Here is a 14,714-nt window from a genome sequence, read left to right on the forward strand (position 1 = left end):
GGCGGTGTAGATATTTCCATGTTTACAGAGATAGAGGTGTAGATATTTCCTTGTTTATAGAGATAGCGGTAAAGATGTTTACAAGTTTATACAGATGGCAGTGTAGATATTTCCATCTCTATAGAGATGGCGGTGTACATATTTCCATTTTCATACAGTTAGCTGTGCAGATATTTCCATCGTTATACAGATGGTGGTGTAGATATTCCCATGTTCATACAGATGGCGGTGTAGATATTTCCATGTTTATACAGAAGGCGGTGTAGATATTTCCATGTTTATAGAGAGGGCGGTGTAGATATTTCCATTTTTATACAGATAGCGGTGTAGATATTTCCACGTTTATACAGATACCTGTGTAGATATTTACATCTTTATACAAATGGCGGTGTAGATATTTCCATGTTTATATAGATAGCGGTGTAGATATTTCCATCTTTATACAGATGGCGGTGAAGGTATTTCCATGTTTATAGAGATGGTGGTGTAGATATTTCCATGTTTATAGAGATAGCGGTGTAGTTATTTCCATGTTAATAGGCATAGCGGTGTAGATATTTCCATGTTTATACAGATAGAGGTGTAGATATTTCCTTGTTTATAGAGATAGCGCTGTAGACATTGCCACGTTTATACAGATAGCGGTGTAGATATTTCCATGTTTATAGAGATGGCGGTGGAGATATTTCCATCTTTATACAGATGGTGGTGTAGTTATCTCCATGTTCATACAGATGGCGTTGTAGATATTTCCATGTTTATAGAGATGGCGGTGTAGATATTTCCATGCTTATACAGGTGGCGGAGTAGATATTTCCATCTTTATACAGATGTAGTTTTAGATATTTCCATCTTTATACAGATGGCGGTGTAGGAATTTCCATGTTTATAGAGATGGCGGTGTAGTTACTTCCATGTTAATAGGCATAGCGGTGTAGATATTTCCATGTTTATAGAGATAGCGGTGTAGACATTGCCACGTTTATACCGATAGCGGTGTAGATATTTCCAAGTTTATAGAGATGGCTGTGTAGATATTTCCATGTTTATACAGATAGCTGTGTAGATATTTCCATTTTTATACAGATAGCGGTGTAGATATTTCCACGTTTATACAGATACCTGTGTAGATATTTACATCTTTATACAAATGGCGGTGTAGATATTTCCATGTTTATACAGATGGCGGTGTAGATATTTCCATGTTTATAGAGATGGCGGTGTAGATATTTCCATGTTTATAGAGATAACGGTGTAGTTATTTCCATGTTAATAGGCATAGCGGTGTAGATATTTCCATGTTTATAGAGACAGAGGTGTAGATATTTCCTTGTTTATTCAGATAGCGGTGTAGATATTTCCATGTTTATAGAGCTAGCGGTGTAGACACTTCCAAATTTATACAGATAGTTGTGTAGATATTTAAAGGTTCATACAGATGGTGGTGTAGATATTTCCATCCTTATACAGATAGCGGTGTAGATATTTCCATGTTTGTACAGATGGCGGAGTAGATATTTCCATCTTTATACAGATGGCAGTGTAGATATTTCCAAGTTCATAGAGATGGTGGTGTAGGTATTTCCATGTTTTTAGACATGGCGGTGTAGACATTTCCATTTTTATACAGATAGCGGTGTAGATATTTCCATGTTTACAGAGATAGAGGTGTAGATATTTCCTTGTTTATAGAGATAGCGGTGTAGATATTTCCATGTTTTTACAGATGGCGGTGTGGATATTTCCAACTTTATGCAGATGGCGGTGTAGATATTTCCATGTTCATTGAGATGGCGGTGTAGATATTTCCATGTTCATACAGATGGCGGTGTAGATATTTCCATGTTTCTAGACATGGCGGTGTAGATATATCCATGTTTATACAGATAGCGGTGTACATATTTCCATGTTTATACAGATAGCTGTGTAGATATTTCCATCGTTATACAGATGGCGGTGTAGATATTTCCATGTTCATACAGATGGCGGTGTAGGTATTTCCATGTTTATACAGATGATGGTGTAGTTATTTCCATCTTTATACAGAAGGCGGTGTAGATATTTCCATGTTTATTGAGATGGCGGTGTAGATATTTCCATGTTTATACAGATAGCGGTGTAGATATTTCCATGTTTATACAGGTAGCTGTGTATATATTTCCATCTTTATACAAATGGCGGTGTAGATATTTCCATGTTTATACTGGTGGCGGTGTAGATATTTCCATCTTTTCACAGATGTCGGTATAGGTATTTCCATGTTTATAGAGATGGCGGTGTACATATTTCCATGTTTATAGAGATAGCAGTGTAGTTATTTCCATGTTAATAGGCATAGCGGTGTAGATATTTCCATGTTTATAGAGATAGAGGTGTAGATATTTCCTTGTTTATACAGATAGCGGTGTAGATATTTCCATGTTTATAGAGATAGCGGTGTAGACATTGCCACGTTTATACAGATAGCAGTGTAGTTGTTTCCATGTTTATAGAGATGGCAGTGTAGATATTTCCATGTTTATGCAGATAGCTGAGTAGATATTTCCATCTTTATACAGATGGTGATGTAGATATTTCCATCCTTATACAGATAGCGGTGTAGATATTTAATGGTTTATACAGATGGCGGTGTAGATATTTCCATGTTTACAGAGATAGAAGTGTAGATATTTCCTTGTTTACAGAGATAGCGGTGAAGATATTTACATGTTTATGCAGATGGCGGTGTAGATATTTCCATGTTCATACAGATGGCGGTGTAGATATTTCCATCTTTATACAGATGGCGGAGTAGATATTTCCATGTTCATAGAGATGGCGGTGTAGATATTTCCACGTTTATACAGATGACGGTGTAGATATTTCCATGTTTATACAGTTAGCTGTGTAGATATTTACATCGTTATACAGATGGCGGTGTAGATATTCCCATGTTCATACAGATGGCGGTGTAGATATTTCCACGTTTATACAGATGACGGTGTAGATATTTCCATGTTTATAGGGATGGTAGTGTAGTTATTTCCATGTTAATAGGCATAGCGGTGAAGATATTTCCATGTTTATAGAGATAGAGGTGTTGATATTTCCTTGTTTATACAGATAGCGGTGTAGATATTTCCACGTTTACAGAGAAAGAGGTGTAGACATTGCCACGTTTATACAGACAGCGGTGTAGATATTTCCATGTTTATAGAGATGGCGGTGCAGATATTTCCATGTTTATACAGATGGCGGTGTAGATATTTCCATCTTTATACGGATGGTGGTGTAGATATTTCCATCCTTATACAGATAGCGGTGTAGATATTTCCATGTTTGTACAGATGGTGGTGTAGATATTTCCATGTTTATAGAGATGGCGGTGTAGATATTTCCATGTTTATAGAGATAACGGTGTAGCTATTTCCATATTAATAGGCATAGCGGTGTAGATATTTCCATGTTTATAGAGACAGAGGTGGAGATATTTCCTTGTATATACAGATATCGGTGTAGATATTTCCATGTTTATAGAGATAGCAGTGTAGACATTTCCACATTTATACAGATAGTGGTGTAGATATGTAAAGGTTCATACAGATGGTGGTGTAGATATTTCCATCCTTATACAGATTGCGGTGTAGATATTTCCATGTTTGTACTGATGGCGGTGTAGATATTTCCATCTTTTTACAGATGGCGGTGTAGATATTTCCATGTTCATAGAGATGGCGGTGTAGATATTTCCATGTTTACAGAGATAGAGGTGTAGATATTTCCGTGTTTTTACCGATGGCGGTGTTGATATTTCCATCTCTATACAGATGGCGGTGTACATATTTCCATGTTCATACAGATGGCGGTGTAGATATTTCCATCTTTATAGACATGGCGGTGTAGATATTTCCATGTTTATACAGTTAGCTGTGTAGATATTTCCATCGTTTTACAGATGGCGGTGTAGATATTTCCATGTTCATACAGATGGAGGTGTAGATATTTCCATATTTATAGAGATGGCGGTGTAGATATTTCCATGTTTATACAGATGGCAGTGCAGGTATTTCCATGTTTATAGAGATGGCGGTGTAGATATTTCCAGGTTTATAGAGATGGCGGTGTAGATATTTCTATGTTTATACGGATAGCGGTGTAGATATTTCCATGTTTATACAGATAGCTGTGTAGATATTTCCATCTTTATACAAATGGCGGTGCAGATATCTCCATGTTTATACAGAAGGCGGTGTAGATATTTCCATCTTTATACAGATGGCAGTGTAGATATATCCATGTTTATATAGATGGCGGTGTAGATATTTCCATGTTTATACAGATGGCAGTGTAGATATTTCCATGTTTATAGAGATGGCGGTGTAAATATTTCCATGTTTATGGAGATCCCGTTGCAGTTATTTCCATGTTAATAGGCATAGCGGTGTAGATATTTCCATGTTCATAGAGATAGCGGTGTAGACATTGCCACGTTTATACAGATAGCGTTGTGGATAATTCCATGTTTATAGAGATGGCGGTGTAGAAATTTCCATGTTTATACAGATAGCTGTGTAGGTATTTCTATGTTTATACAGATAGCGGTGTAGATATTTCCATGTTTATAGAGATTGCGGTGAAGATATTTCCACATTTATACAGATAGCGGTGTAGATATTTAAAGGTTCATACAGATGGTGGTGTGGATATTTGCATCCTTATACAGATAGCGCTGTAGATATTTCCATGTTTATACAGATGGCGGTGTAGATATTTCCATCTTTATGGAGATTGTGGTGTAGATATTTCCATGTTCATACAGATGGCGGTGTAGATATTTCCATGTTTATAGAGATGGCGGTATAGATATTTCCATGCTTATACAGGTGGCGGAGTAGATATTTCCATCTTTATACAGATGGAATTTTAGATATTTCCATCTTTATACAGATGGCGGTGTAGATATTTCCATGTTTATAGAGATGGCGGTGTAAGTATTTCCATGTTTATGGAGATCACGTTGCAGTTATTTCCATGTTAATAGGCATAGCGGTGTAGATATGTCCATGTTTATAGAGATAGAGGTGTAGATATTTCCTTGTTTATACAAATAGCGGTGTGGATATTTCCATGTTTATAGAGATAGCGGTGTAGACAATGCCACGTTTATACATATAGCGGTGTAGATATTTCCATGTTTATAGAGATGGCGGTGTAGAAATTTCCATGTTTATACAGATAGCTTTGTAGATATTTCCATCTTTATACAGATGGCGGTGTAGACATTTCCATCTTTAGACAGATGTCGGCGTAGATATTTCCATGTTTACACAGATAGCGGTGTAGATTTTTCCATGTTTACACAGATAGCGGTGTAGATACTTCCATTTTTATACAGAGAGCTTTGTAGATATTTCCATGTTCATACAGATGGCGGTGTAGATATTTCCATGTTTATAGAGATGGCAGTATAGTTATTTCCATGCTTATACAGGTGGTGGTGTAGTTATTTCCATCTTTATACAGATGGCGGTGTACATATTTCCATCTTTATACAGATGGCGGTGTAGATATTTCCATGTTCATACACAAGGGGTTGTAGATATTTCCATCTTTATACAGATGGCAGTGTAGATATTTCCATGTTTATAGAGATGGCGGTGTAGATATTTCCATGTTTATACAGATAGCTGTTTAGATATTTCCATGTTTACACAGATAGCTGTGTAGATATTTACATCTTTCTACATATGGCAGTGTAGATATTTCCGTGTTTATATAGATGGCGGTGTAGATATTTCCATGTTTATACACATGGCGGTGTAGGAATTTCCATGTTTATAGAGATGGCGGTGTAGATATTTGCATGTTTGTAGAGATAGCGGTGTAGTTATTTCCATGTTAATAGGCATAGCGGTGTAGATATTTCCATGTTTAAAGAGATAGAGGTGTAGATATTTCCTTGTTTATACAGATAGCGGTGTAGATATTTCCATGTTTATAGAGATAGCGGTGTAGACTTTGACACATTTATACAGATAGCGGTGTAGATATTTCCAAGTTTATAGAGATGGCTGTGTAGATATTTCCATGTTTATACAGATAGCTGTGTAGATATTTCCATCTTTATACAGATGGTGGTGAAGATATTTCCACCCTTATGCAGATAGCGGTGTAGATATTTCCATGTTTATACAGATGGCGGTGTAGATATTTCCATGTTTATAGAGATGGCGGTGTAGATATTTCCATGTTGATAGAGATAACGGTGTAGTTATTTCCATATTAATAGGCATAGCGGTGTAGTTATTTCCATGTTTATAGAGACAGAGGTGTAGATATTTCCTTGTTTATACAGATAGCGGTGTAGATATTTCCATGTTTATAGAGATTGCGGTGTAGACATTTCCAAATTTATACAGATAGTTGTGTAGATATATAAAGGTTCATACAGATGGTGGTGTAGATATTTCCATCCTTATACAGATAGCTGTGTAGATATTTCCATCTTTATACAGATGGTGGCGAAGATATTTCCATCCTTATACAGATAGCGGTGTAGATATTTCCATGTTTATACAGATGGCGGTGTAGATATTTCCATGTTTGTACAGATGGCGGAGTAGATATTTCCATCTTTATACAGATGGCGGTATAGATATTTCCATGTTCATAGAGATGGCGGTGTAGATATTTCCATGTTTATAGAGATAGCGGTGTAGTTATTTCCATTTTAATAGGAATAGCGGTGTATATATTTCCATGTTTATAGAGATAGAGGTGTAGATATTTCCTTGTTTATACAGATAGCGGTGTAGATATTTCCATGTTTATAGAGATAGCGGTGTAGACATTTCCACGTTTATTCAGATAGCGGTGTAGATATATCCATGTTCATACAGATGGCGGTGTAGATATTTCCATCCTTATAGAGATAACGGTGTAGATATTTCCATGTTTATACAGATGGCGGTGTAGATATTTCCATATTTATGGAGATTGCGGTGTAGATATTTCCATGTTTATAGAGATAACGGTGTAGTTATTTCAACGTTAATGGGCATAGCGGTGTAGATATTTCCATGTTTATAGAGACAGAGGTGTAGATGTTTAATTGTTTATACAGATAGCGGTGTAGATATTTCCATGTGTATAGAGATTGCGGTGTAGACATTTCCAAATTTATACAGATAGCGGTGTAGTTATTTAAAGATTCATACAGATGGTGCTGTAGATATTTCCATCCGTATACAGAAAGCTGTGTAGTTATACCCATGTTTATACAGATGGCGGTGTGGAAATTTCCATCTTTATACAGATGGCGGTGTAGATATTTCCATGTTCATAGGGATGGTGGTGTAGATATTTCCATGTTTACAGAGATAGAGGTGTAGATATTTCTTTGTTTATAGGGATAGCGGTGTAGATATTTCCATGTTTATAGAGATAGCAGTGTAGACATTTCCACATTTATACAGATAGTGGTGAAGATATTTTAAGGTTCATACAGATGGTGGTGTACATATTCCCATCCTTATATAGATAGCGGTGTAGATATTTCCATGTTTGTACAGATGGCAGTGTAGATATTTCCATCTTTTTACAGATGGCGGTGAAGATATTTCCATGTTTATAGAGATGGCCGTGTAGAGATTTCCATGTTTATAGAGATGGCGGTGTAGATATTTCCATGTTTATACAGATGGCAGTGTAGATATTTCCATGTTTATAGAGATGGCGGTGTAGATATTTCCATGTTTATAGAGATGGCGGTGTAGATATTTCCATGTTTATTCAGATAGAGGTGAAGATATTTCCATGTTTATACAGATAGCTGTGTAGATATTTCCATCTTTATACAAATGGCGGTGCAGATATCTCCATGTTTATACAGAAGGCGGTGTAGATATTTCCATCTTTATACAGATGGCTGTGTAGATATTTCCATGTTTATAGAGATGGCGGTGTAAATATTTCCATGTTTATGGAGATCCCGTTGCAGTTATTTCCATGTTAATAGGCATAGCGGTGTAGATATTTCCATGTTTATAGAGATAGCAGTGTAGTTATTTCCATGTAAATAGGCATAGAGGTGTAGATATTTCCATGTTTATAGAGATAGAGGTGTAGATATTTCCTAGTTTAAACAGACAGCGGTGTAGATATTTCCATGTTTATAGAGATAGCGGTGTAGACATTACCACGTTTATAAAGTAAGCGGTGTAGATATATCCATGTACATACAGTTGGTGGTGTAGTTATTTCCATCCTTATACAGATAGCGGTGTAGATATTTCCATGTTTATACAGACGGCGATGTAGATATTTCCATGTTTATGGAGATGGCGGTGTAGATATTTCCATGTTTATGGAGATAACTGTGCAGTTATTTCAATGTTAATAGGCATAGCGGTGTAGATATTTCCATGTTTATACAGACAGAGGTGTATATGTTTCCTTGTTTATACAGATAGCGGTGTAGATAGTTCCATGCTTATAGAGATAGCGGTGCAGACATTTCCAAATTTATAGAGATAGCGGTGTAGATATTTAAAGGTTCATACCCGTGGTGGTGTAGATATTTCCATCCTTATACAGATAGCGGTGTAGATATTTCCATGTTTATACAGATGGCGGTGTAGGTATTTCCATCTTTATACAGATGGCGGTGTAGATAATTCCATGTTCATTGAGATGGCGGTGTAGATATTTCCATGTTTACAGAGATAGAGGTGTAGATATTTCCTTGTTTATAGAGATAGCGGTGAAGATATTTACATGTTTATACAGATGGCGGTGTAGATATTTCCATGTCTATACATATGGCTTAGTACATATTTCCATGTTTATACAGATAGCTGTGTAGATATTTCCATGTTTATACAGATAGTTGTGTAGATATTTACATCTTTATACAAATGGCAGTGTAGATATTTCCATGTTTATATAGATGGCGGTGTAGATATTTCCATCTTTATACAGATGGCCGTGTAGGTATTTCCATGTTTATACAGATGACGGTGTAGTTATTTCCATGTTTACACAGAGGTCGGTGTAGATATTTCCATGTTCATGGAGATGGCGGTGTAGATATTTCCATGTTTTTAGACATGGCGGTGTAGATATTTCCATGTTTATACAGATAGTGGTGTAGATATTTCCATGTTTACAGAGATAGAGGTGTAGATATTTCCTTGTTTATAGAGATAACAGTGTAGATATTTCCATGTTTATACAGATGGCGGTGTAGATATTTCCATCCTTATACAGATGGCGGTGTAGATATTTCCATCTTTGTACAGATGGCGGTGTGGATATTTCCATGTTCATAGAGATGGCGGTGTAGATATTTCCTTGTTTTTAGACATGGCGGTGTAGATATTTCCATGTTCATACAGATAGCGGTGTAGATATTTCCATGTTTACAGAGATAGAGGTATAGATATTTCTTTGTTTATAGAGATAGCGGTGTAGATATTTCCATGTTTATACAGTTAGCTGTGTAGATATTTCCATCGTTATACAGATGGCGGTGTAGATATTTCCATGTTCATACAGATGGCGGTGTAGATATTTCCGTGTTTATACAGATGACGGTGTAGTTATTTCCATGTTTATACAGAAGTTGGTGTAGATATTTCCGTGTTTATAGTGATGGCGGTGTAGATATTTCCATGTTTATTGAGATGGCGGTGTAGATATTTCCATGTTTATACAGATAGCGGTGTAGATATTTCCATGTTTATACAGATAGCTGTGTAGATATTTCCATCTTTATACAGATGGCGGTGTAGATATTTCCATGTTTATACAGAAGGCGGTGTAGATATTTCCATGTTTCTACAGATGGCGGTGTAGATATATCCATGTTTATACAGATGGCGATGTAGATATTTCCATGTTTATACAGATGGCGGTGTAGGTATTTCCATGTTTATAGAGATGGCGGTGTAGATATTTCCATGTTTATAGAGATAGCGGTGTAGTTATTTCCTTTTTAATAGGCATAGCGGTGTAGATATTTCCATGTTTATAGAGATAGAGGTGTAGATATTTCCTTGTTTATACAGATAGCGGTGTAGATATTTCCATGTTTATAGAGATAGCGGTGTAGACATTGCCACGTTTATACAGATAGCGGTGTAGATATTTCCTTGTTTATACAGATAGCGGTGTAGATATTTCCATGTTTATAGAGATAGCGGTGTAGACATTTCCAAATTTATACAGATAGTGGTGTAGATATTTAAAGGTTAATACAGATGGTGGTGTAGAAATTTCCATTCGTATTCAGATAGCGTTGTAGATATTTCCATGTTTGTACAGATGGTGGAGTAGATATTTCCAATTTATACAGATGGCGGTGTAGGTATTTCCATGTTCATAGAGATGGCGGTGTAGATATTTCCATGTTTTTAGACATGGCGGTGTAGATATTTCCATGTTTATACAGATAGCGGTGTAGATATTTCCATGTTTATACAGATAGCTGTGTAGATATTTCCTTCTTTACACTGATGGCGGTGTAGACATTTCCATGTTTATAGAGATAGCGGTGTAGACATTTCCAAGTTTATGCAGATAGTGGTGTAGATATTTAAAGGTTCATACAGATGGTGGTGTAGATATTTCCATCCTTATACAGATAGCGGTGTAGATATTTCCATGTTTATACAGATGGCGGTGTAGGTATTTCCATCTTTATACAGATGGCGGTGTAGATATTTCCATATTCCTAGAGATGGCGGTGTAGATATTTCCATGTTTACAGAGATAGAGGTGTAGATATTTCCTTGTTTATAGAGATAGCGGTAAAGATGTTTACAAGTTTATACAGATGGCAGTGTAGATATTTCCATCTCTATAGAGATGGCGGTGTACATATTTCCATTTTCATACAGTTAGCTGTGCAGATATTTCCATCGTTATACAGATGGTGGTGTAGATATTCCCATATTCATACAGATGGCGGTGTAGATATTTCCATGTTTATACAGAAGGCGGTGTAGATATTTCCATGTTTATAGAGAGGGCGGTGTAGATATTTCCATTTTTATACAGATAGCGGTGTAGATATTTCCACGTTTATACAGATACCTGTGTAGATATTTACATCTTTATACAAATGGCGGTGTAGATATTTCCATGTTTATATAGATAGCGGTGTAGATATTTCCATCTTTATACAGATGGCGGTGAAGGTATTTCCATGTTTATAGAGATGGTGGTGTAGATATTTCCATGTTTATAGAGATAGCGGTGTAGTTATTTCCATGTTAATAGGCATAGCGGTGTAGATATTTCCATGTTTATACAGATAGAGGTGTAGATATTTCCTTGTTTATAGAGATAGCGCTGTAGACATTGCCACGTTTATACAGATAGCGGTGTAGATATTTCCATGTTTATAGAGATGGCGGTGGAGATATTTCCATCTTTATACAGATGGTGGTGTAGTTATCTCCATGTTCATACAGATGGCGTTGTAGATATTTCCATGTTTATAGAGATGGCGGTGTAGATATTTCCATGCTTATACAGGTGGCGGAGTAGATATTTCCATCTTTATACAGATGTAGTTTTAGATATTTCCATCTTTATACAGATGGCGGTGTAGGAATTTCCATGTTTATAGAGATGGCGGTGTAGTTACTTCCATGTTAATAGGCATAGCGGTGTAGATATTTCCATGTTTATAGAGATAGCGGTGTAGACATTGCCACGTTTATACCGATAGCGGTGTAGATATTTCCAAGTTTATAGAGATGGCTGTGTAGATATTTCCATGTTTATACAGATAGCTGTGTATATATTTCCATCTTTATACAGATGGTGGTGAAGATATTTCCATCCTTATACAGATAGCAGTGTAGATATTTCCATGTTTATACAGATGGCGGTGTAGATATTTCCATGTTTATAGAGATGGCGGTGTAGATATTTCCATGTTTATAGAGATAACGGTGTAGTTATTTCCATGTTAATAGGCATAGCGGTGTAGATATTTCCATGTTTATAGAGACAGAGGTGTAGATATTTCCTTGTTTATTCAGATAGCGGTGTAGATATTTCCATGTTTATAGAGCTAGCGGTGTAGACACTTCCAAATTTATACAGATAGTTGTGTAGATATTTAAAGGTTCATACAGATGGTGGTGTAGATATTTCCATCCTTATACAGATAGCGGTGTAGATATTTCCATGTTTGTACAGATGGCGGAGTAGATATTTCCATCTTTATACAGATGGCAGTGTAGATATTTCCAAGTTCATAGAGATGGTGGTGTAGGTATTTCCATGTTTTTAGACATGGCGGTGTAGACATTTCCATTTTTATACAGATAGCGGTGTAGATATTTCCATGTTTACAGAGATAGAGGTGTAGATATTTCCTTGTTTATAGAGATAGCGGTGTAGTTATTTCCATGTTTGTACAGATGGCGGTGTGGATATTTCCAACTTTATGCAGATGGCGGTGTAGATATTTCCATGTTCATTGAGATGGCGGTGTAGATATTTCCATGTTCATACAGATGGCGGTGTAGATATTTCCATGCTTATACAGGTGGCGGAGTAGATATTTCCATCTTTATACAGATGTAGTTGTAGATATTTCCATCTTTATACAGATGGCGGTGTAGGAATTTCCATGTTTATAGAGATGGCGGTGTAGTTACTTCCATGTTAATAGGCATAGCGGTGTAGATATTTCCATGTTTATAGAGATAGCGGTGTAGACATTGCCACGTTTATACCGATAGCGGTGTAGATATTTCCAAGTTTATAGAGATGGCTGTGTAGATATTTCCATGTTTATACAGATAGCTGTGTATATATTTCCATCTTTATACAGATGGTGGTGAAGATATTTCCATCCTTATACAGATAGCAGTGTAGATATTTCCATGTTTATACAGATGGCGGTGTAGATATTTCCATGTTTATAGAGATGGCGGTGTAGATATTTCCATGTTTATAGAGATAACGGTGTAGTTATTTCCATGTTAATAGGCATAGCGGTGTAGATATTTCCATGTTTATAGAGACAGAGGTGTAGATATTTCCTTGTTTATTCAGATAGCGGTGTAGATATTTCCATGTTTATAGAGCTAGCGGTGTAGACACTTCCAAATTTATACAGATAGTTGTGTAGATATTTAAAGGTTCATACAGATGGTGGTGTAGATATTTCCATCCTTATACAGATAGCGGTGTAGATATTTCCATGTTTGTACAGATGGCGGAGTAGATATTTCCATCTTTATACAGATGGCAGTGTAGATATTTCCAAGTTCATAGAGATGGTGGTGTAGGTATTTCCATGTTTTTAGACATGGCGGTGTAGACATTTCCATTTTTATACAGATAGCGGTGTAGATATTTCCATGTTTACAGAGATAGAGGTGTAGATATTTCCTTGTTTATAGAGATAGCGGTGTAGTTATTTCCATGTTTGTACAGATGGCGGTGTGGATATTTCCAACTTTATGCAGATGGCGGTGTAGATATTTCCATGTTCATTGAGATGGCGGTGTAGATATTTCCATGTTCATACAGATGGCGGTGTAGATATTTCCATGTTTCTAGACATGGCGGTGTAGATATATCCATGTTTATACAGATAGCGGTGTACATATTTCCATGTTTATACAGATAGCTGTGTAGATATTTCCATCGTTATACAGATGGCGGTGTAGATATTTCCATGTTCATACAGATGGCGGTGTAGGTATTTCCATGTTTATACAGATGATGGTGTAGTTATTTCCATCTTTATACAGAAGGCGGTGTAGATATTTCCATGTTTATTGAGATGGCGGTGTAGATATTTCCATGTTTATACAGATAGCGGTGTAGATATTTCCATGTTTATACAGGTAGCTGTGTATATATTTCCATCTTTATACAAATGGCGGTGTAGATATTTCCATGTTTATACAGGTGGCGGTGTAGATATTTCCATCTTTTCACAGATGTCGGTATAGGTATTTCCATGTTTATAGAGATGGCGGTGTACATATTTCCATGTTTATAGAGATAGCAGTGTAGTTATTTCCATGTTAATAGGCATAGCGGTGTAGATATTTCCATGTTTATAGAGATAGAGGTGTAGATATTTCCTTGTTTATACAGATAGCGGTGTAGATATTTCCATGTTTATAGAGATAGCGGTGTAGACATTGCCACGTTTATACAGATAGCAGTGTAGTTGTTTCCATGTTTATAGAGATGGCAGTGTAGATATTTCCATGTTTATGCAGATAGCTGAGTAGATATTTCCATCTTTATACAGATGGTGATGTAGATATTTCCATCCTTATACAGATAGCGGTGTAGATATTTAATGGTTTATACAGATGGCGGTGTAGATATTTCCATGTTTACAGAGATAGAAGTGTAGATATTTCCTTGTTTATAGAGATAGCGGTGAAGATATTTACATGTTTATGCAGATGGCGGTGTAGATATTTCCATGTTCATACAGATGGCGGTGTAGATATTTCCATCTTTATACAGATGGCGGAGTAGATATTTCCATGTTCATAGAGATGGCGGTGTAGATATTTCCACGTTTATACAGATGACGGTGTAGATATTTCCATGTTTATACAGTTAGCTGTGTAGATATTTACATCGTTATACAGATGGCGGTGTAGATATTCCCATGTTCATACAGATGGCGTTGTAGATATTTCCACGTTTATACAGATGACGGTGTAGATATTTCCATGTTTATA

The sequence above is a fragment of the Gorilla gorilla genome, chromosome 2 (assembly GCF_029281585.2).
Source record: "Gorilla gorilla gorilla isolate KB3781 chromosome 2, NHGRI_mGorGor1-v2.1_pri, whole genome shotgun sequence".
NCBI classification, from domain to species: domain Eukaryota; kingdom Metazoa; phylum Chordata; class Mammalia; order Primates; family Hominidae; genus Gorilla; species Gorilla gorilla.